Here is a 23,325-nt window from a genome sequence, read left to right on the forward strand (position 1 = left end):
ATGTCAGATATGGGAGACCACAGTAGGGGCTTTTAGACTTCTCCCACAACCCTTCGCATTCCATGCTTTTCGCAGGCGTCTGATACGTGGAACGCCGTGGGTGGCGACGGTACACTCTACGAGAACCGCATTAAATGGCCTAGCCTACTGTCCAGCCGTCGTTTCACATTTCGAGTGGAGGGTCTCCCAAGGGCCTTTTACACGTGATCCTTCCCGTGTATAAAAAGGGGTGGTCATCCCACGCACGGGCCACCTTACCATTCAAAACCTCTCAAATTTCCTTCTTTTCTCTGACCTTCCGAAGAACAAAACCCTCATTTCCATTGCTCTCATCTTCTTCGTTCACGAAGCTTAAGCGTACGAGTTCCTTCAAGACCTTGGAGACCACTGTGCCAACGAAGCTCCTACCAGCGCAGCAACCTCGCTCACCATCTAACCATATACTGTAAGTCTTCTGTCCCTGTTTATTTTTGAAAGCATGCCACTGTAGCTTAGGTAAAAATTTTTACTGTAGCCACATGCAGAGGTTTTCTGGGTCGCGCGGATATGGAGGGTGACAACCCTTCTTAGATTAGGGTACACTTGCCATGGGACATCGTCTTAGAATATGGGTTCCATGGTTCTTTCTTAGGAACAATTTCTGGGTAGGATCCTTAGGAATTTTGGGTGCAAAAACCGGGTAGCTTAGGGAATACGCCTTAAAAGCGGTTTTGCCACGCCTTGCCTGTTGAAACTTTCCCCCCAAGGCAATTTTTTACTCTAAGTCCTCTGACACACGAATTCCGAGTAATCTGGGATCTGTTGAGGGCATAGGCGCGTGTTCCTTGGAACGCGTGGCACCACTCTCCACGGGCTGGGCTTACCCCAGCTCGTGTACTTAATACTTGCTTCACTCTCCTGCTTGGGTCGCCTTTTCTAAAGTGTTTTCTTTTGTTCGATAGGCGACCAGATGGCTCCACAGAGAAATCTGCCACAGAAGAATGTGGGAAGTTCGTCCTCCCAGCAGGATAAAGGAAAGGCGGTGGTGACCAGCTCGCCAATTCCTCACTTTGGGCCGGCGGTGGAGAAGCAAGCCGAGGTGGCCCCTGACGCGTTTTTCGAGGCGGAGAGAATCGTCTCGAAGATGACCAGCCAGGCAAAGATCACCAAAATCTTCCTCAACCACAACATTCCTCTAGGGATGACCTCCGTGATCGCCCGACCTGCTGCGGATGGGGAGCGGAGCTGCACGCCGCTCGACGAGTCGTTCGCGGCCTGGAGCGGGGAACACTTCAAGGCAGGGGCCTTCCTCCCCCTGGATCAGTATTTTGCTGATTTTCTGAACTATGTGGGGTTGGCCCCATTTCAGCTCCCCCCCAACTCATACCGTCTGCTGGCGGGATTGAGGTATTTGTTCCAAAAGCATGAGTGGGAGGTCCCCACTCCTGCTGATATTCTATATTTCTTTTGCCTCAAAGCCAGCCCGGACCAGCGGGGGCGAGGCGACGGGTGCTATTACTTAACCCGCTTTCCTAACACAGCAGCAGTGATCGAGCTGCCGAGCCATCCAAACGACTTCAAAGATCAGTTTTTTATGTCAACTGGGTTCCGAAACTGCGATCATCACTATTTCAACCGTCCTCGTAAGTGATCCTTGATTTAGCTCGCCTTTTAACGGTTATCTTATTTTAGCTCGTCCCTTATTCCACTTCTGATTTCAACCAACCTTGCAGCCATCTACGCGAGGACCGAAAAGTCTGTGACCCTCGGGGGTCAATACGATACACTGGCGAACTTGCCCCCCAGTGAGAAAGACTACCGCGCGCTCGTAACGGACGAGACGATGGTATTTTGCAAGCTGATTTTCCCAAATCAGACTTTGAATTTGAAAAGGCCCCGGGGGCCTCCCCCAGCTCGCGACAACAGACCGATCGTCGCGGAGGAGGTCACAGACGACGAAGGCGAGGAAGAAGGTGAGGAAGTTCCTCTGGTGATGAACAGGAAGAGGACCTTGGAAGTCGCCCAGGGGATGAGCGAGGAGAGGGCCCAATCTGGAGCAGCCGCGGGTCCTTCCGGTCAAGGTAACTCTTACTTATTTAAGCACGTAGATAGGGCCACTGCAGACCCCCGGCTGGTTAGGTTCAACCCTAGGCAGCTCGTCCATCGTCACTCAAGGAATCCGGACCTGGACACGCTCTTACTCCATTGCAATGACCAGCTCGTGCTGGACAACCAAGAGAGTCGGCCTAAGGGTACCGTAGTAGTAGATAATACCCTAGCCTTTAGGTCGGTCATTTTTGAGGAGTACGGGACCAACTTACGCACGTGGCCTGCGCTCCAGAGGGGCATCTATGCTCCGGGGATTAGGCAGTACGTAGAAGAGTCCAGCCCCGAGTCAGAACCAGACCTAGAACCTTCGCCAGTTCGCGAGATAATCGTCCTAGACTCTTCCAGCTCGGGGGGTAGGGCTCCCTTAGTATTTTCTTTCTTATTGCCTTTGGACCTTTTGTCTTTATTTCTGCATGATTGCTACCTTGTAATAACCATGTTTTTTGTTCTTGGCAGAAGAGATGTCTCAGCCCGGGAATAGTCTGCGGGGCGTTGTGTTCGGTGGGAATCCCCCAGCAGGGCCGAGGTTAAAGAGGCTTCGCGAGTCCAAGAGCTCAGCTGGGGCCTCCACCAAATCCCCGGCTAAGGAGAAGGAGAAAGCCCCGCCATCCCAGGTCGCGGGGGCGAACCTCCCTGTCGCCAGGACAAGGCTCATGCACCCGCCACCCCAACGATCTCCACTAGCCGCCCAGGACGGGGTAATAGAGGTCGGGAATCTGGCCGCGGCAGCCCCGGACGTGCGTATCCCGGTCGACCCCCGGGCTCTGGAGAAGATGCCCGAAGCATTCCGGGGTACGGTGTATGAGTCGGCTAGCTACGCCGTCAGCCATTTCTACAATATCAGGGAGAAGGAGCTCCGGGCCATCGAAACAACGAGCCCGGTCCGAGTTATAGAGTCTGCGATGGACATGACCTTAACGGTAAAGTGCCCCCTTCTTTTAAGGCTTTAACACTCACACGCCGCCTTTTTCCTTCCAGTTTGTTAATTTATCATTCTTTTCTTGCAGGGCATTGCTGCCGCCTACAGAGGCATTGTTAGGACCAAGGCCCAGCTCGAGGGTTTGGAAGCTGATCGCCAGACCGCCCTCCAGGAGTCTCAGGAGGCGAGAGACGCTCTGGCGGCCTCTAAAGCCGAGCTAGAGAAGATCCGCTCCGAGAACCAAGAGCTTAAAAGCTCCCTGGCCGCATCCGAGCTAGAGAAGATCCGCTCCGAGAACCAAGAGCTTAAAAACTCCCTGGCCGCATCGCGGACAGATCTTGAGGCGGCGAAGGTCGAAGCCCAGGCCGCCCTGAAAGACGAGCGGGTCGTATCGGAGCAGTCCTTACAAGACCTGTTCTATCACTGCTGGTCCCACAATCCGGACGCGGACTTTTCTTTCATGCCGCCGGACCTCTGGGCATTCTCGTTGCCGCAGCTTCAAGCCCGTCTGAATAAGGAGGTTCCTCCATCGGAGACTGGAGAGGCCTCTGCCACGGCGGAGCAGGATGAGACCGCGACCTCCAAAGGGCCAACTGATGGGGCTTAGGACACTTCTCGTTTAAGTATTTTGAACTCTTTCTATTGTAATTCTCTTTTTTATGTGAGGCGTTTCCGCCTCGAGACAATTTGCTCAGCCAGTTTTACATATATATTTTTATGCATTTGGTCACAATTCATCTCTTTATTTTTATGAACTTAGTTCGAGTTAACTTTATCTGTATCCCGGGCTCTTTAAAGAAGATCCGCGTTCAACAAATTTTAGTTCACTTCTAAGTTTTCTGACCTGGTTAAGACCAGGAACTTATTTTGAAAAAACTTAGTTCGCGTCAACTTTTATCCGTATCCCGGGCTCTTTAAAGAAGAACCACGGTCAACAAATTTTAGTTAACTTCTAAGTTTTCTGACCTAGTTAAGACCAGGAACTTATTTTGAAAAAACTTAGTTCGCGTCAACTTTTATCCGTATCCCGGGCTCTTTAAAGAAGAACCACAGTCAACAAATTTTAGTTAACTTTTAAGTTTTGCGACCTGGTTAAGACCAGGAACTTATTTTGAAAAAACTTAGTTCGCGTCAACTTTTATCCGTATCCCGGGCTCTTTAAAGAAGAACCACGGTCAACAAATTTTAGTTAACTTCTAAGTTTTATGACCTAGTTAAGACCAGGAACTTATTTTGAAAAAAAAAACTTAGTTCGCGTCAACTTTTATCCGTATCCCGGGCTCTTTAAAGAAGAACCACGGTCAACAAATTTTAGTTAACTTCTAAGTTTTATGACCTGGTTAAGACCAGGATAGGACTTAGTTTGTGATAACTCTTATCCGTAGATAAAAGTTAACACCTAAGTCGTTAAGGAGACCTGGATATATCCAGGTACCATATGCCCCCCAAGTAACTGGGAAAGGGTCTTTCGTTGTTACTTTAAAATTACACTTGCAAATAACGAGAAACATTTGATTTTTATTTATACATGGAAGGTGACCTTCTAGGCCTTACAAATGGCTCATTGATAATATTTCTTTAGGTGGATAACATTCCAAGTCCGCGGGACCGCCCCTCCACCAAGTCGAGCTAACTTATAAGTTCCCTCTTTGATGACTTCGATGACCTGGTATGGTCCTTCCCAGCTTGGTCCCAAAACCCCATCTTTGGGATCTTTCCCGGCCAGGAAAAGTCTCCTCAAGACCAAATCACCGACGCTAAAGGCACGTCTTTTGACCTTAGTGTTGAAGTAGCGAGTGATTTTCTGTTGATAACAGGCGAACTGGAGTTGTGAATCCTCTCGCCTTTCATCCACTAAGTCTAAGGAGTGGCATAGGAGCTCGTGGTTCCCGTCTTGGTCGTAGGACCGGACCCTGTGCGACAGGACCTTCACCTCCGCGGGGAGGACTGCTTCACTTCCAAAGGTTAGGGAGAAAGGAGTGTGACCCGTGGGAGTCCGATGTGAGGTCCTATAGGCCCACAGCACTTGGGGGAGCTGTTCTGGCCAGATCCCCTTTGCCTCATCTAGCCTCTACTTGAGGCTTGCCTTCAGAGTTTTATTGACAGCCTCGACCTGGCCGTTCGCCTGGGGATAGGCCACGGACGAGAAGCTTTTCACAATTCCGTGCCTTTCGCAAAATTCGGTGAACAGGTCGCTGTCAAATTGAGTGCCATTGTCGGAGACGATCTTTTTGGGTAGGCCAAATCGACATATGATGCTTTTAACCACGAAGTCTAGCACCTTTTTCGATGTTATTGTCGCCAACGGCTCTGCTTCGGCCCACTTGGTGAAGTAGTCAATGGCTACCACGGCGTAACGGACCCCGCCTTTTCCGGTGGGCAGGGCGCCTATTAGATCTATCCGCCAAATGGCGAAGGGCCAGGGAGACGAAATCATTTTTAGCTCGGTCGGAGGAGCTCGTGCAACCGCGGCGAACCGCTGACACTTGTCGCACTTTTTTACATATGAGATCGAGTCTTTGGACAGAGTCGGCCAGTAATAACCCTGCCGAAGGATCTTCAAGGCCAGGCTTTGCCCCCCAGTGTGATCTCCGCAGAATCCGTCATGAACTTCTTGCAGGATGGCCTTCGCATCACTTGGAAGAACGCACCGGAGGAGAGGTAAGGAATGCCCACGTCGGTACAACACCCCCTCGACTAGCGTATACCTCGGAGCTTGATAAAGGACTCGTCGTGCGTCGTTGCGCCCTTCGGGTAACTTGCCCTCGACGAGATACTCAACAATGGGAGTCATCCAGGTCGGCCTGATGTCAATCATTTCAATATCTGCTCGATCTCCGTCTATGCTGGGTTTCTCCAAGAACTCAACTGGCACCAACCCCAGGGTTTCTGTCTCTCCCGAGGTGGCGAGCTTGGCGAGAGCATCTGCGTTGGCGTTCTGCTCCCGAGGTATCTGTTCGATCGACCCTTGCCCAAACGTAGACAGTTCGGATTTTACCTTAGCCAAATAGGAGGCCATCTTGGGACCCCGCGCCTGATACTCGCCTAGAACCTGATTCACCACGAGCTGGGAGTCGCTGAAGCATTGGACAGAGCTTGCCTTTAGCTCGCTAGCTACCCTAAGTCCAGCTAACAAGGCCTCGTACTCTGCCTCGTTGTTAGACGCCTTGAACCCGAACCTCAGCGCCGAGTGGAATCTACGCCCCTCTGGGGATATCAGAATGATTCCGGCCTCGGAGCCGTTCTCGTTAGATGAGCCATCAACGAAGATCTTCCACGATGAACTTGAGGAGGCGACCTGAGGTGAGTCTTCTGATGGGATCTCATGGAATCCCGCGCATTCTGCCACGAAGTCGGCCAAGGCTTGACTTTTTATGGTAATTCGTGGAGTATAGAAAATCTCGAACTGACTGAGTTCGACCGCCCACTTTAGCAAGTGTCCCGAGGCTTCAGGCTTTTGCAAAACCTGCCTTAGAGGCTGATCGGTCATGACGTGTACAGAGTGGGACTGGAAGTATGGCCTGAGTTTTCGCGAGGCCATGATTAGGCAGAACGCCAGTTTTTCCATCAATGGGTACCTCGACTCAGCTTCGAGGAGTCTCTTGCTGATGTAATAAACCGGTTTCTGAGCCTGGTCCTCTTCTCGCACCAGAACAGCACTAGCTGCGTCCTCGGTGACGGCCATGTAGAGGAAAAGAGGTTCTCCTACCTTGGGCTTTGACAGCACAGGTGGCTCAGCCAGGTGCGTTTTTAGGTCGAGGAATGCGCTTTCACACTCTACTGTCCATTCGAACTTCTTGTTTCCCCGGAGCAGGTTGTAGAAGGGTAAACACTTGTCGGTCGATTTGGAAATGAACCGGTTCAGTGCTGCCACTCTTCCTGTGAGGCCTTGGACATCTTTCCGCGACCTGGGGGAAGGAAGCTCGAGCAGTGACCTGATCTTTTCGGGGTTTGCCTCGATTCCTCGGGTATTGACTATGAAACCCAAGAATTTCCCCGATGCGACACCGAAAGTGCACTTCTGAGGATTGAGCCTCATGCCATATTCTCGCAGTATGTTAAAGCATTCTTCCAGATCGGTGACGTGGTTGCTGGCAATCTTTGACTTGACAAGCATATCATCGACGTACACTTCCATGTTTTTCCCGATCTGATCCGCGACCATTCTATTTACCAGCCTTTGGTAGGTAGCCCCGACATTCTTAAGACCGAACGGCATGACCTTATAGCAATAGACATTAGTCGGGGTCATGAAGCTGGTATGATCCTGGTCTGCTAGATTCATCGCGATCTGATTGTAGCCGGAGTACGCGTCCATGAAGGACATGAGCTCGTGCCCCGCCGTGGCATCCACCAGTTGATCGATCCTCGGCAAAGGAAAGCAATCCTTGGGGCAGGCTTTATTCAGGTCGGAAAAGTCGATACAGGTCCGCCACTTCCCATTGGGCTTTGGAACTAACACGGGATTGGCAACCCAAATGGGAAATCTGGCTTCGCGGATAAAGCCACATTTTTTGAGCCGGGCCACTTCTTCTTCAAGGGCTTCGGCTCGGGTTGTCCCTAAACGCCTCTGCTTTTGAGACTTGGCAGGGACGCTTTTGTCTAGGTGGAGCGTGTGCATGATTACGCTCGGACTGATCCCTATCATGTCCTCGTGCGACCATGCGAATACGTCCAGGTTCTTTTTCAGAAACGCAGTCAGTTCCGCCTTTCTTCTATCGCAGAGGTTCTTTCCGAGCTTAACCGTCCGTGACGGGTTTTGTTCATCGATGCCTACCTCCTCGAGATCTTCAATAGCTTGGAGCTCGGACCTATCCTCGCCTACTCGGGGGTCAATGTCCTCGCTTAGGGCGAGCTTTTCGTCTTCGGAAACCCGAGGTTTTTCAATCTCAGGAGCCGCCTTGGGTCCCTGTGATTCCTCTTCATCCTGAATGGCCATCGTCACCTGCCCGGGTTTAGATTTTCCCTTCATGGAAATGCTGTAGCATTCCCTGGCAGCGAGCTGATCGCCCTTGATAATGCAGACCCCTGTTGAAGTAGGGAACTTCATGGCGAGGTGCCGGACGGACGTGATAGCTTCGAAAGCGACGAGCGTAGGTCGGCCCAAAATTGCATTGTAGGCAGCGGAGCAGTCAATGACTACGAATTCGAGTAGTTTGGACACTGTTCGGGACTCGTCTCCTAGGGTGATCACCAGCTCAATCGTTCCTATCGCTGCTGACCCTTCTCCTGAAAAACCATATAGCATCATCGAGGTTGCCGTCAGCTCGGAGACGGTCAGACCCATTTTTTCTAAGGTGGAACGGAATAGGAGGTTCACCGAGCTCCCATTGTCCACTAACACTCTCCTTACTCTCCGGTTGGCGAGCTGGACTGCTACGACCAAGGGATCGTTATGAGGGAATTGGACATGGCTCGCGTCTTCCTCCGTGAAAGTGATCGGTTGTTTCTCTAATCTTTGTTGTTTTGATTGACGTTGTTCCGGGACAAACTCCACTCCATTGTGGGCCTTCAACTCATTCACATACCTCTTCTGGGCGCCTTTGCTCGTGCCAGCCATGTGTGGTCCTCCAGAGATGGTGGAAATCTCTCCCTCGACCACGGGGGGAAGGACGTCCTGATCTACCCGAGGTCCAGGTTGACTGGCTGGGATCTCCGGAGCGGGTCGACTTGTCGGGACCCTGTTCCGCGAGTATTGCGCCAACGGACCTGCTCGGATGAGAGTCTCGATTTCATCTTTGAGGTGCCTGCAGTCGTCGGTATTGTGCCCGACGTCGTTATGAAAACGGCAGAATTTGGAAGCGTCTCTCTTTCCCTTAGGGTGCTTTATTGGCTCCGGTCTTTTCCAGGGGACTCGCGTAGCGTTGGCCAGGAAAATATTCTCTCTGGTTTGGGTGAGCTCGGTATACGTTGTGAACACGGGCTTCAATTTATCCACGGACTTATTCTTCTTTTGACCGTGCTGGCTGTTTTCACCATTTCCTTTTCTTTTGCCGCCACCGGGCTGGTTACCCTGCGTGACGTCGGGAGTCGCTACTACGATCTCTGTTCCCGTCCCAGCGGGCTTCTCGAGGACCTGGCTGGTCCCCACGGCTGAAGCTTCAGCTTCTTCCAAGTTTATCCACTCTTGGGCTCTGTTAAGGAATTCACTAACTGAGCTGACCCCCCTCCTTTGAATATCCTTCCACAGATCTCCGCCTACTAGGATCCCGGTCCTCATAGCCATGAGTTTGGAGCTGTCGTCGGCGTCTCTGGCTCGAGCAGCGACATTTGCAAATCTGCTCAAGTAGGCTTTTAGCGTCTCTCCAGGTTGCTGTCTCACGTTAGCTAGGGAGTCGGCCTGGACCCTGGCGGCCTGAGAGGCGCGGAATGCCCTCTTGAAGTCAGCCGAAAAGGTCTTCCAGGAACTGATTGACTGCCTTTTACTTTGTTTGAACCACTGCCTGGCAGGTCCAGTTAGGGTGGAAGGAAAGATCAAGCAACGAAGCTTTGGCCCGATGTTATGAGCCATCATTAGGGTGTTGAACATCCCTAAGTGGTCAGATGGGTCTCCATCCCCGTTGAATTTTGACAAGTGAGGCATACGAAAGCCAGAAGGGTATGCCGTTGCTGCTATGTTGGGGGCGAAGAGTTCCATCTCATCCCCTGAATCATATTCGTCTTTTTCTTTCTCCGACAGGAGCTTCTTCATCAGCTCCTCCATTTGAGTTAAGCGCTCTAGGGTTTTGTCCTGAGATCCTGGGTTATTCCGGGGCTGTTCAACAGCTCCGGACCCGTTGTACATATTAGGCGGGTTGTTGCCCCTCCTATCTTGAGATAGGTCATTTGGGGCATTCCCGCCATTACGTACTTCGGATCGGACCCCAACTGAGCGGGCCTGGCTACCATCCCTAACTCGATCCTCTCTGTGAGAGTTGAGGCGATCTCGAAGGTCGCCTCCCTGGGTAGTATGGTGACTTTGTGCTGAACTTAGTCGCTGTCGCAGGTCTCCTCCCGAAAGATCACTCCGTGCACTACCGGTCCAGTGACTCCTGGTGGACAGGCTCGAGGTGCGTCTTTGGCGGCTCCGACCTGATCCTTCCCCCGGCACCCTGCTGCGCCGGGAAGGCCCGGCCGATGGCGGGTCTCTCCTACTATTTCCGTAGGTCGGGATGTCTCGGACGGGCTGAGGAGACGGGTATCTGATGGGAGAAGGAGGATGCCTGACCGGAGAGGCGATCCTAGTGCCGTCCGGACGGACTAAATTTGGTGGGGGCCTCTCGGCCCTGCCAGCTTGCTGGTTTCGCGCTGGGCGAGCTGGATGAGGAACTGGATGTTCTTCGGGGACGGGCTGACGTCTCCGGATCCCCTCGGCCCTCCTTTGGGAACTTCCTCGATCTCTTCTGGGCGTCCTCGAGGAAGGCTGAGAGCTAGGGGTTGATGTCCTAACCGAACGGCTGTACTGCTGCTGTTCGGTCTGAGGCATTTCCCTGAAGTTCGCCTCTTGATGGTGCGGTGAAGGGGTGGAGTTGGCTGCAGGGAGTCTACCCGAACGGCTATGCCTGGATCGATTACTCCGGCGAGACTTAGGAGCCTCGCCTTGCCTCTCTCCAATGTTACCGTTGGTTGTGAGAGGGGGTAGTCGACTCAGAATATCCTGGATTTGCTGACCAGCTGCTGCTAGCTGGCTCCTCAGCTGAGCATTGTCCATCTCCACCGCAGTGTAATAACATGGATTCGGATTAGGCGGTCGGGGCGCCGAACTACCAGTGTCGTCTTGGGCGGCCGGCTGCTTTCCTGGCCTCTGCTGGGCTTCAGGAACTTGCTCATCAGGGAGGGCAACATGGCGGGCCTCCTGTCCATCATCCTGTTCTGTCTCGTTGCCATGTTTGGATCGAGTGGTCACCATAGTTGTATGTTTGTGGTAGTACTAATCGGACTTGCTCTCAATGAAAGCACCAAACTGTTGACGCGGTTCTTCGGCAACAGATAATTAAGAGAAGAAGAGAAAGAGATTAGTACTTAAAAGTAGAACCGTCACAGATATGAAATCTTTGTTGAAAGAACTAGGTGACTCCAGACACGTTTTTAAGTGGTTCGAAGGTTAAAATCCTTCTACTCCACTAGTCAATATTATTGATATTCTCTGGGTAATTGGTTTACAAAGTATATAGTTCTTAAAAGACTATTTTTCCAACCCCTATCAACTCCCAGGGTCTCCATATTTATAGGAGAAGGCACCTGGAAGTTGGTAGGGAGGTCATCCCGTGACCTTACCATTTGTCATATCAAGTCTGTGATATTCATGATTAATTCCTAAACCTGACACATAAGTGTGGTCTAATCAGTATGGAATGAGATAATGGGCCGCACGGCCCAACTCGTCCGTGGGTGTCTGAATACGCACGTTCCTGCTGCGTGTCCGAGAAGTCAGGGGGATATCGGACACGTGATGGCAGGAATATGCACGTTTATCTTGCGTGTTGACTTCCCATAGGGTCAGAGCTTCCTGAGAAGCTCGTTACTCGAGCAATTCATAACCCGAGCTTATCCGTCCGTGGACGCCGGATATTATTCCCAGCTCCTGGTGCAACAAGTGCGAGCTGGAAACAGGACCCCCTCGAGCTAGAAAGGGCCCGTCCTGGAAATAGAGCCTCTGGCCTGTGGGAACCTCGGACTAAATCATGTTTAGTCCGAGGCTCGTCCTGCTAAACAGCCCGTGGGAAAACCAGGGCGTACAACCACTAAGTATCGCAGTATTATTGGCGCCTTACAATACTGCACTTTCACACGGCCTGATATTTATTTCTCCGTCAACAAACTCTGCCAGTTTTTTCATGCACCGACTACTACTCATATGCAAGCTGCCAAGCGCGTTCTTCGTTACCTCAAAGGCACCGGTCATCTTGGACTCTTGCTCCAGCCAAACAATGATCACACACTTTATTGCTATACCGATGCTGATTGGGCTTCCTGCCCTGATGACCGTCGAAGCACCAGTGCTTACTGTACTTTCTTTGGCCAAAATCTTATTTCATGGTCTTCCGCTAAACATAAGGTTGTGTCCTGGTCTAGCACGGAATCAGAATATCGTGCTTTGGCTAATGGTGTTGTTGAGATCTCTTGGTTAGAATCCTTATTGACTGAGTTGTCTCTGCCACTTTCTACTCCACCTATTTTGTACTGCGATAACATCAGCACCATTCATTTGGCTTTAAACCCTGTTCTTCATGCACGCATGAAACATGTCGAAATCGACTATCATTTTGTTCGTGAGCGTGTGTTGCATCGATCTCTTGCTGTGGTTCACACTCCATCTCAGTCTCAACTTGCCGACTGCCTCACCAAGCCACTTGTTACTTCTCAGTTTCAGGATTTTCGCACCAAACTCACTGTGTTGCCTCGCCCCGTGAGTTTGAGGGGGGATGTTAAACCATAATTACACTATAATTAATTACCAGTTTTTCTTAATGTTAGTTGTGGTCCCTTTGATGTGTGACACGTTATCCATTCCTCTGTTAGTGAATCCAATAGCTCAAATGAGCACTGATGTAATATATATATTCTCCTCTGTACCTTTATTAAATTCAAGGAATGAAATACAATTTACAACTTTCCTTCTTCATCTTCTATCTTAATATTGGCAAATATTACTTTGTTAGTTGTTTAGATTGAACATTACCTTGTGGATAACTAACAGATCAGAATCTCAAGTAAATTTTTAACTACTGGAAGAGCTCTTTAACTTTCGCATTATTGATCGGAGTCCCGTTATCGATGATTATCTCTTTTGGGATACCAAATTTACATATAATGCGCTTCCATGAAAAATTTACTGTGTGAGCTTTACCCACTGTACTACAAGTTTCCCCTACCACTCATTTAGTGTAATAGTTAGTGGCAAGGAGCACGTATCGTTTTCCCTTAAGTGCTCTAGGAAATTCTCCCACCACATCCATTCCTTATTTAGCAAACGGCCATGGTGCGACAACTGAATGCAAAGCTTGTGTTGGCTGATGTATTATCAGCACATATCTTTGACATTTATCACATAATTGAGCACAATGTCCAACCTCTGTCATCATATATGGCCAATAGTATCCAGCTGTCAGAGCTTTATGAGCAGGCTTCTCCCCACAAAATGATTTCCGCACATTCTATTATGAATCCCTTCAATTAATTTCCTCGCCTCTTCCGGGTTCAAACACCTCAAATACGAGTCATTAAAAGATCGCATGTAGAGCTAACCATTTATAATGGCATACCGCACTGCTTTTGTTCTTAAACTCCTAACTTCATCCTTGTTTTCTGGCTCCTTCCCATCCTTCAAGAATCACAAAATAGGATCTAACCAGCACTCGACATTTGGTTCAATATTTTGGCAACTAATCATTTTTCTCTACGCAATTATTGTCATCATAATGGAGGACTTCTGTGTACGCTTTCCAGACGAGGCTTTCTTGGCTAAGTCTTCAACTCTTGCATTCATTTCTCTTGGGATCTACTCAAGCTCAAACATAGTGAAATGTTTTCGCAGAGCCGCAATAGAATTCAAATAGGCTCTCATTCGGGGCTCCTTTGCATCAAAGTTCCCATTAACTTTCTCCTTTATAAACTTTGAATCTGCTCAGATCTGTATCTTATTTATCCCCAAGTTTTTGGCCAGCTCAAGCCCAAAAATTAAAGCCTCCTATTCAACTTCATTTTTAGTAACTTCTTCACTTAATTGAAGAGCTTCTTCAATGCGAAACCAGAAGGAGCTTCAAGGAAAATTCAGATCCCAACTCTGAAAGCATTAACCGAACCATCCGAGCTCAATGCCCACTCTCAATCCTCCTTCAATAATCCCACCATTTTGTTCTTGCTTTCTTCGAACAAATTTATTTCAACAAAAAATTCTGCTAGAACTTGGCCTTTTGTAGACTTTCTAGTAGCAAAACGCACATCATAAATTGAAAGCTCTATGGCCCATTTTGCATTCACCCTAACAAGTCAAGCTTTAACAAAATATGTTTCAATGCATACTCTGTTAATACTGTGACAACATGAGTTTCAAAATAGTGTCTCAATCTCTTTTTCACAGTCATCAAGGCATGAACCAACTTCTCCATTACATTGTACCATGTCTCAACATCTAACAACATCTTAATAGCGTAGAGCACGAGTTTTTGTTTACCTTCCACTTCCCCAAACAACACTAAACTTACTATTACTCTTGATATTTCCAAATACATATAGATTCTTCATCTACAATTGGGGCACTTAATACTGATGGCGAACTGAGATATCGCTTCAACTCATTAAAAGCTTTACGTTGTTCGCTCCCCCATAATGCTTATGAACTTTTCTTGATACATCAACAAATTGTTCTCATTTATCGGACATGCATGAAATAAACCTTCCAAGGCCGCAATCTTTCCTATTATTTTTTGCACGTCTCTCACAGTTTTGGGCTCTGCTACTTCAGTCAACGTTGTTACTTGAGTCGGATTAGCCTCAATACTCCTCTTGCTAACTATATGACCCAAAAAATGATCGAATGAAACCTCGAATGTTCATTTAGTTGGATTCAACTTCATTCCATACTTGTTCAGAACAGCAAAGCATTCACACAAATGATCAAGATGATCTCCTGCATATTTCAACTTAACCACCATATCATCAATGTATACCTCCATTATCCACCCTAGCTGTTCTGGAAAGATTTTATTCACGAGCCTCTAGTACGTTGCTCGAACATTTCTTAATCCAAAAGGCATAACCCTATAACAATAAAGGCCATGCTCTGTCTTCAAAATTGTGTGAATTCTATCTTCACGTGCCATGGGAATTCAGTTGTACTGCGAATAAGCATCTAAAAAAACTCATTCACTAGAACCTTGTTGTCACATCCACCATCTAGTCAATTCTTGGTACTGGAAAGTTGTCCATCGGGCATGCCTTATTAAAATTAGTGAAATCAATGCACACCCTCTTTTCCCATTTTTTTTCGGCACTACTACTGGATTTGAGGTCCACGTAGGATACAAGCATTCCTCCATTGCTCCAATTTGTAATTATTGTTCTACTTCATTAATGACTTGGTTAATTTTTGGGGAGAAGTGTCTTTGTTTTTGTTTCATAACTGGGAACTGTTTATCGATGTTCAATTGACTGCGGGGTCAATCTCTGGCATGTCTTCAGGCTTCCAAGTAAAGGTCAAACTATTTTGTTTAAGAAATTCTATTACCAATTTCTTTTGTTCATCCGGTAACTGTGCACTTACCATCATAACTTTTCTTGGCTCATTACCATCCAATTTGACTTCTTTCAACGCATCAATAGTCATGGTTGGTTATGTTCCCTCTTCTTTCTCTTCCACCGCTCTCAAATATATTGGTAATTTTCCCTGTAATTGCTATGTGATTTCTTTATTCCTATCACCAGTGCCACTTTGAATATGACTCACCTCCTTCATCAATGCACATCATTTCTTTTCTTTTTTCTGGAAGCCCTTGATATCAATGGCATAGGTTCCAAACGAGAATTGACATCTCAACATCTGATAGAGTGTAGGGTCTGTTCTGATGTGTGCACTTTCAATTCTATTGCTCCCCTGCGTGCAACCTTTATGCTATTGAATGATAAAACAGGAATTTTTAAGGCTTGCAGCCATTCTTCAGGAATCCCAATTGCTTAGAAGGCTTCGTAAAATAGAATGCCAGCGCTGCTCCCCCCATCTACCAATATCTTGCTCAATTGGCAATCACCTATCTGTAACCTTATGACTAATGCATCATCATGCGGTAGGGCCACTTTCTTCAAACCTTCCTCTGTAAAAGTAATGGGATGAGCTGGAAAAAACTGTTCAGTAGGAAATATATAATTGATGAAATGTTGTAGATGTCTTAACCTCTTAACACGCACCCCGTTCTCTTCTCAAATTTTTGTGACACTTCTTTATCTATAGAGGGTTTTGCATACACATAAATGATTGGTATTTTCTTTAAAGGTTGCTTTCCCTTATCTACATTTTGGACGTTGTTATTCCACGACAATCGGTGTCTGAGATTTCATGTTAGTAGACACCATTTTTATATATTGCAATAATCCACCAGTTAGAAACATTCATTGTATCTAATTATAAAGAGCATGACATTCCGCTAAAGTATGCCCTACATCCTTGTTGAATGACCAAAATTTGGTTTGATCCCTCCTTTCCAATGGTGAACTTATCTTGAACAGTTCCCGCCATATTGGTTTGTCTTTATTCTCATTGTAAATTTGTTCTACTGTCACTGTGGTCCTTATATGTGGGTATTTTTTTTTATCGTTATCACTTCTAATTTGCATGTTTCTCTCAGCAAATGACTGAGGGTGTTCGGATCTTCTTTTATCTCAACTGTCGTTATACAGAGGATTTCCTTCTGTAGGTTTAGTAATTAAGGCATACCTTTTTGCTTCTTCTTCCTTATTCTCCAATATCTTGAAGACCATCTCTTCTCTGATTTGAATATCGTTCAAATCTCTCGGAGGGTGTAAGCAGGTTGTTCACTTAGTAGCGACCCTTTCCCCAAACTTTCTCTAAACGGATTGGTTACCACTATCTAATCCACATTGCTAATATGATGCACCAACTTCAAATATCTCTTCAGATATGTTTGTGGATGCTAGTTTATCCCTTGTTGAATAGAATACAAATCTCCCATTGACTTTGGAGTCTTTGTACTCCCTTCATATTGCTGCACAAACTGTTCCCCAAGTTACATGAACGCGTTGATCAATTTTGGCTTTAACTGTTTGAACCACCGCAGAGCAGATCCAATTAACGTGGTAGTGCATGCCTTGCATTACATTGCTTCATTATATGTTTCCATTACCATTTTCTATTGGAACTGGAGAATATTATTTGAAGGATCCATCCTCCCATCAAACTTAACGAAATTTGGCATTATAAAGTGTTTCAGTTTTGGCTCGTTCACAACCCAATAAACATATGGGGACTTGAAAATTCCTGGAATGGCCTCATTTGCTAACTTTACAAAACTTCACAATCATGCATCATTCAATTTATCCATTACTTCCTTCATCATATGTTCTTTCTAGTCAGACGGTGTATTAAGTACAGTAGTGGGACTTTGTGAGTTAAGTGGTTTCTGTACAACTATTCCATCTTATTTCCTCCCATAGTTCACATTATTCTTCTCTTTCTCTTTTTGAGCTGATTTTTGAATTTATTCTTCTGACGCATTCCGCTCATTCTCTTCATCATTAAGGTTGTCATTGTCACTATTTGGGTTGTTTCTTTTGTCGCAACTAGCAATCACGTGTTCTTCCTATCTATTGTTACTACATTTTTCCTGCCTCAGCTGAGCCAATTCTGCTACCATTTCTTCCATTTGTTTGCGATGGAATTAATCAGCTCATAAGCGTTGCTCCTCAGTGAGTTGAAACCGTATTTCTTCTTACTCTTTCATATGTTGTATGTATTGCATTACTTTATGCAACTCTTGTATATAATCTATCTGTGGGGATTGACTAGTAGTTTCTTCTTGTTGTGCTTTTGATCGAGTCATCCTTCGTTTCCCAATTCACGCTTTTGCCTTCTTTCTTCGTAGGTGCAAAAAGATTAAAGAAATAATAAATGAATTGAAGTTATATGTGACTGTATGTTTGTTTTCCTTCTTTTTTTCCTCGGAGTTATCACACACATAGTTTATTATTTCACTTTCCCACAGAATGCACCAATTGTTCAGGTCAAAATCTTCCCCACAACAACTACTTTCCCAAATTGGAAAGATCTTTGTCTTTATTATATTAATTGATGTTGAACCTCAAATCTTTACACATTCTATTGGCTAAACCAGTAACATAAATGTGCTCTTCAACTAAATTGATATAGTGAATCGAATGGGGAGTACCTGCAAAAAGATACTCTGATGCTTAAGTTAGTCAATGATTCTCTCTCTTCAATCCACAATCAAGAAAATAACAATCAATCGAAGGTCCCCAAAATGAGTCCTTTATTTACTATTTATAGAAAAATGAATGATCAAAGAAATTAGAGAGACTCCATCTAATTGGTCCACGTGTCCATCTTTATAATTCCTTCACCCGCTTCTTCTTCTCTTCTTTCAAATCAAGCTTTGAGATCAAGAATAGAGAATTTAGTCTGTCTCTATTCTCATCGGGCTCACTTTTGAACTCTTGATCTATGATGAGCTCATTGGGAGCTCTATTATTCTATGATGGACTCATCTGAATCCCTTATTCATTTAGTTTGAGTTTTACACTCTTCAATCGTTCATTAAGAGTTGAAAGTTCTGTGTTTATTCATTAACATTTATGGACTCTTGGTTTGTTTATTAAGAGTTGTGAGCTCTTCATTCGTTCAATCAGAGCTGAGAGCTCTTCGTTTGATCGATCAATTCTAAAAGCTCTTCATTCGTTCAATCAGAGTTGAGAAATCTTCAGTCATATTTCATTTAAATGGTTCATTTGCCTTTTTTCACTTGCCATGTCACTTGGGAAAATTCACAACGGGGAAAAAAATGTCCTGCTCGGGTCGAGCCTAGGGGTATTTTGGGAATATCTATAATTTGGGATAATTAGTAAAATAAAACTAATTAATGGGATAATTATGTTTGATGGATATTAGTGATAATTAGAGATTAGTGTTGTAATTAGAGGTTTAGTGAGAATTATAGGAAAATGAACAAAATGACATTGGGTATGATTAAAAGGGCAATTGAGTGGGAATGGCAAAGTGTTGAAGCCACTCTCATGTTTACATTTTCTCTCCTTCTCTTTCATACTTGTAATGTCCCAAATTTGCTAACAAGGCTTAGTGCCTTGATTATTGTGTCTGGTGGGCATCATTAGATGTTCATGTGTTAGTATGATTTAATCGTGGTTATATATGTGAATTTGTGAGTTATATTATGATATGACTACTTATGAATGTTTAGGTGTATTAAATATGCTTAAATGTACGCTTTTGTTCAAAATGGGCATTTTCATAATTTTGACCTGCTGAGGGTATATCTGTAATTATGTGTGTTTTCTGAGTGGGACCACATTATTATGTGGATATATTTGAGATGTGTGGCACGAGGCAATCCTAGTGAGAAATTTTGCAGAAAAGTCACAACAGGGTTAAATACATGGGTCAGGGTGAGCCTAGGGGTATTTTGGTAATCTAGTGAATTACTTGGAATTATTGGGGGTATGAGATGTATTGGAGAAATAGATGTATTGGGGAGATTAGTGGAGTTAATGAGGAATTTTATGGGCAATTTGAGGATTAGTGGAAAATTATGGCAAATGAACTTTATGCCCTTGTGTGGCTTGGTTGAAAGAATTGTGGGGTAGGGGTATAATAGTCATCTGGCTAGGTTAGGGGGTTAGACCAAAGGCTGGGGTGGTTACCCTCACTCTCACGTACAACTCTCTCTTTCTCACCCTTAGAGTGGTGTTCTTGGTCTTTTGAAGACTTTTCCTTAAAGGATCAAATTTAGAGGTTATTCAAGAGGAGATTAGCTTGCTCTTGAGGACTAGGAACTGTCGAGCTAAGGTTTCCAACTGTGGAATTCGAATTCGAGGAGGTAGATCCAATCTCTTGAAGCTTTGAGTTTTTTTTTTAAGTGTTCTTGGAAAAACCTTTGAATTTTTTAGTTTAGGTGTGTTTTGTTGGTTCGTGGTTGTTGTTTGTTGGGTATATGGGTTGTTAGAAATGTTTTGGTGGTCGAAACTGGTTAGAATGTTGTTTCAGGTATGGGTTGAATCGATATGCGATTTTTGAAATCCCAAGAAAATTTGTGTTCCCAGGGTTGCGTCGCAGCGCTGTCCTTGGAGCGTCGCGGCGCTGTTCTTGGAGCGTCGCGGCCCGCATGAACTCAGAGGCTAGCGTAGTTCTCTAAATCGTCTTGGCACCGCGGCGCCTAGTGGAATGCATCACGACACGTGTCTAGGGAGATAGCTTGGGGGACTCTCTAACTTGAGGGGCACCGCGGCCCTTCAACGGTGCGTCGCAACGCTACTTGGGAAAATTGGCCAACTAAGGTTTTGAGTTGCAGGGGCTCAAACCTAAGGGCTTGGGAAGGATTCTACTACCCTATTTAGTAGAATTCGAGGTCTCGGAGGCTAGGCATCAATCTTGAAGCTCTTAATTGTTTTATTTCTTGATGATTATCCGTTAATATGTTGTGACTAGGGTTATCGTAAGGCTCAGGAAGGAAAGGATTGTGCTCGTTATCGCTTCACCCTATTGCTGAGGACTTGAGGTAAGAAAACGGACACTTGCACCAAGTGTAGGATGTGCACCCCAATTATAGGGCATGATAATGACTGTGTCATGAACCGTTTATACTTGATTGTCTACTTTGTATGAATCTACGTTGTTATATCTATTTGTAATGATCATTCGGTCGGGAGGCCGTTATAGGCATTACATGCGTAATGTATGCCGTAGTGGCGGGGCCATATCGCGGATACGATATCCTCCATAGTGGCGGGGCCATTGTAAAGAGGTGACATCCATCTACTCGGCATGAGTCGTATATTGTTTAGAAAGTATATGGTTTGGAAAATCTATACGAACCAATTGTGGTTATAGAATATGCAATACATGTTAATGTTTATCTGATTATCTGTATGATTGTTTGGGTTTTCTTGCTAAGCCTTGGCTCACGGGTGCTTCGTGGTGCAGTTAAGGGCAAAGGAAAGTTGGACCAGCCATGAATTGGAGAATTTTAGGGGTAGCGTGTACATACTCAGCCTGCTCGGCCGCTGTGGTCGAGGTATTTTTGGAAACATGAGTCTTTAGTTGAAAATTTGCCGCTTAGGTCGGCTAAGTCTCTAATTTTGATAAACTTGTACCTTATTGGAAAATTCTAGGATCCCTTGTAAATTAGTCAACCTTTAAATGAAAAGTTCAACTTTTTGACTAAAAATTTTAATACCAAACTATCGTTTAACCTTAATTACACTTGTAAGTCCAAACAACTCGCTTAAAGGGTTAATCACTATTTTTAACACACGGTGTAATGGTCGTGACTATTCAGGGCGTTACAACTTCGTATCAGAGTTGCCAAGGTTTATTAGCTCTTAAAGATTGGTTGGGCATGTACACTCGTCGCTAAAGATAAGCTTGACTCCGGGTTTGGTAACTAATGATGTGATTATTTGCCTAATTGTTTAAATGAAATATATATGGCTTATCTGCATGCTTGATTAGGGAGCATGAGCTATAGTAATAGGGCCTGGCCCTTGACTGCTAGATGAATAGGAGAATGTATGCTTGTTAAAGCTATTGATGCATGTGGAATGTCAAGTAGCATGATGTTTGTGAATGTTACTTATTTTCTCGGTTGTGAACCGTGGGGCAGTGGTGGAATCTGTTATCATTGCCTGATGAGCCGAGTCGTTGATTGCAAATATATTTGGAGAGTTATGCCTCCAAGGCGATCAAAAAGACTAGTCGGCACTGAAATCTGGGCTAGAGATGATAACAGGGTTAGAACCCTTCGCCATCTCCTGAGAAATGGCAGCAGATGTTTGTTGAAATGCAAACCAGACTGCAAAGACAAGAGGAAGAGATCAGGCTTCTGAGATAGCACAGGTTCCATTAGGGAATGTTGCACCAGTTCTGTCACCTGCAGAGGTACAAGTTTTGGGACATCTAGAAATATTGAACAGATGGGAGCCTCTTTATGAGTAGTTTAGGAAACAACACCCTCTAACCTTTGGGGAGGGCCAGACCCACTACGGGCTAAGCAGTGGATGAGTATGACCACCTCCATCTTGGACTTTATGAGGGTGGTAGGTTATGAGAGGGTGGCCTGCGCCACATACATGTTTCAGGAGGATGACAATATCTTGTGGGAGGTTGTATCTCAGACCCAAAATGTCGCTACATTGAGTTGGGATGAGTTCTGGGATTTGTTCAACGAGAAATATTACAACGAATCAGTTCGAACTGTGAAGGCAGATGAGTTTACTAGATTGGTTCAAGGCAACATGACTGTGACTGAGTATGCCCTGAAGTTTGATAGGTTGGCTAAGTTTGCTTCTGACTTGGTGCCAACTGATGCGGTCAAGAGAGACATGTTTGTCTAGGGATTAAACCCCATGATAGGATAGGATGTTAGGATCACCTTAGTGCCTGGAGTTACTACATATGGTCAGGTAGTTGAGAAGGCCTTTATTGTTGAGGGCGTAGAGGATAGGATTTGGTGTGAGAGCACCGCGAGACGTGATGCCAGGAGGACGGTACCTCCATTTACTGGATTTGGTATGGGTAGAGGCCCTAGTGACCAGAAGAAGAAGACCCCTGATACTTCTACTACTCCTGGTCCTGATAGAAGGGGTCGAGGTACTCAGGGTGGCTGTCAGGGCGGGAATGAGGCTTGGAGGAGTTATCCAGTATGCACCAGGTGCAGGAGATGCCATGTAGGAGAATGTCATGCTAAGGCATGCTTCCTTTGCAGGATAGTGGGACATTTTAAGAGGGATTGCCCACAATTGAAGATAGAGAAAAAGAAGAAAGGCGATATTTGACGTCAGTACCTGTGTTCACACTGACCCAGTATGAGGCTGGGACTAGTCCCTCAGTAGTAACAGGTAAAATTTCTAGCATTGGCTCTACTTACACTTTATTGATTGATTCTAGTGCTACACATTCGTTTGTTTCTAGTAGAGTGATTGATAGACTGTGTAGGCCTTGTGATTTCTATGCTGTGTGGTTTGGGACCTTATTGCCTATGGGGGAACTAGTAGTTTCTAGGAGATGGATTAGATCCTTACCAATAGAAGTGGATAGTAGAGTTGTTAGTAGACCTAATTGAGCTTTCTATGGAGGATTTTGATATGATTTTGGGCATGGATTGGTTAGCCAAGTATGGGGCAACCATAGATTGTAAAAGGAGGATGGTGACCTTTGAGCCCGAGGGAGAGGGCCCGTTTGTGTTTGTGGGCATGGTGAACAGGCCTCGTATTCCGATAATCTCAACACTGAAGGCTAAAGATCTATTTCAAGGAGGTTGCATAGGAATCCTAGCGAGCATAGTAGATACCACCAGGGATGTGTCAGTTGGACAGGCAGAGATCAGATTGGTCTGTGAGCTTTTGGATGTATTCCCAGAAGACCTACCAGGGTAACTGCTGCAGTGAGATATTGAGTTTGTTATAGAGTTTGCACCGAGAACAGAAACAGTATCCAAAGCACCATACAGAATGGCTCCGGCAGAGTTGAAAGATTTGAAGGTACAATTACAAGATTTACTGGATTTGGGATTTATTATAACCAGCTTCTCACCGTGGTACGTGATAGTGTTGTTTGTTTAGAAGAAAGATATGACATT

The sequence above is a fragment of the Humulus lupulus genome, chromosome 1 (genome assembly GCF_963169125.1).
Source record: "Humulus lupulus chromosome 1, drHumLupu1.1, whole genome shotgun sequence".
NCBI lineage: Eukaryota > Viridiplantae > Streptophyta > Magnoliopsida > Rosales > Cannabaceae > Humulus > Humulus lupulus.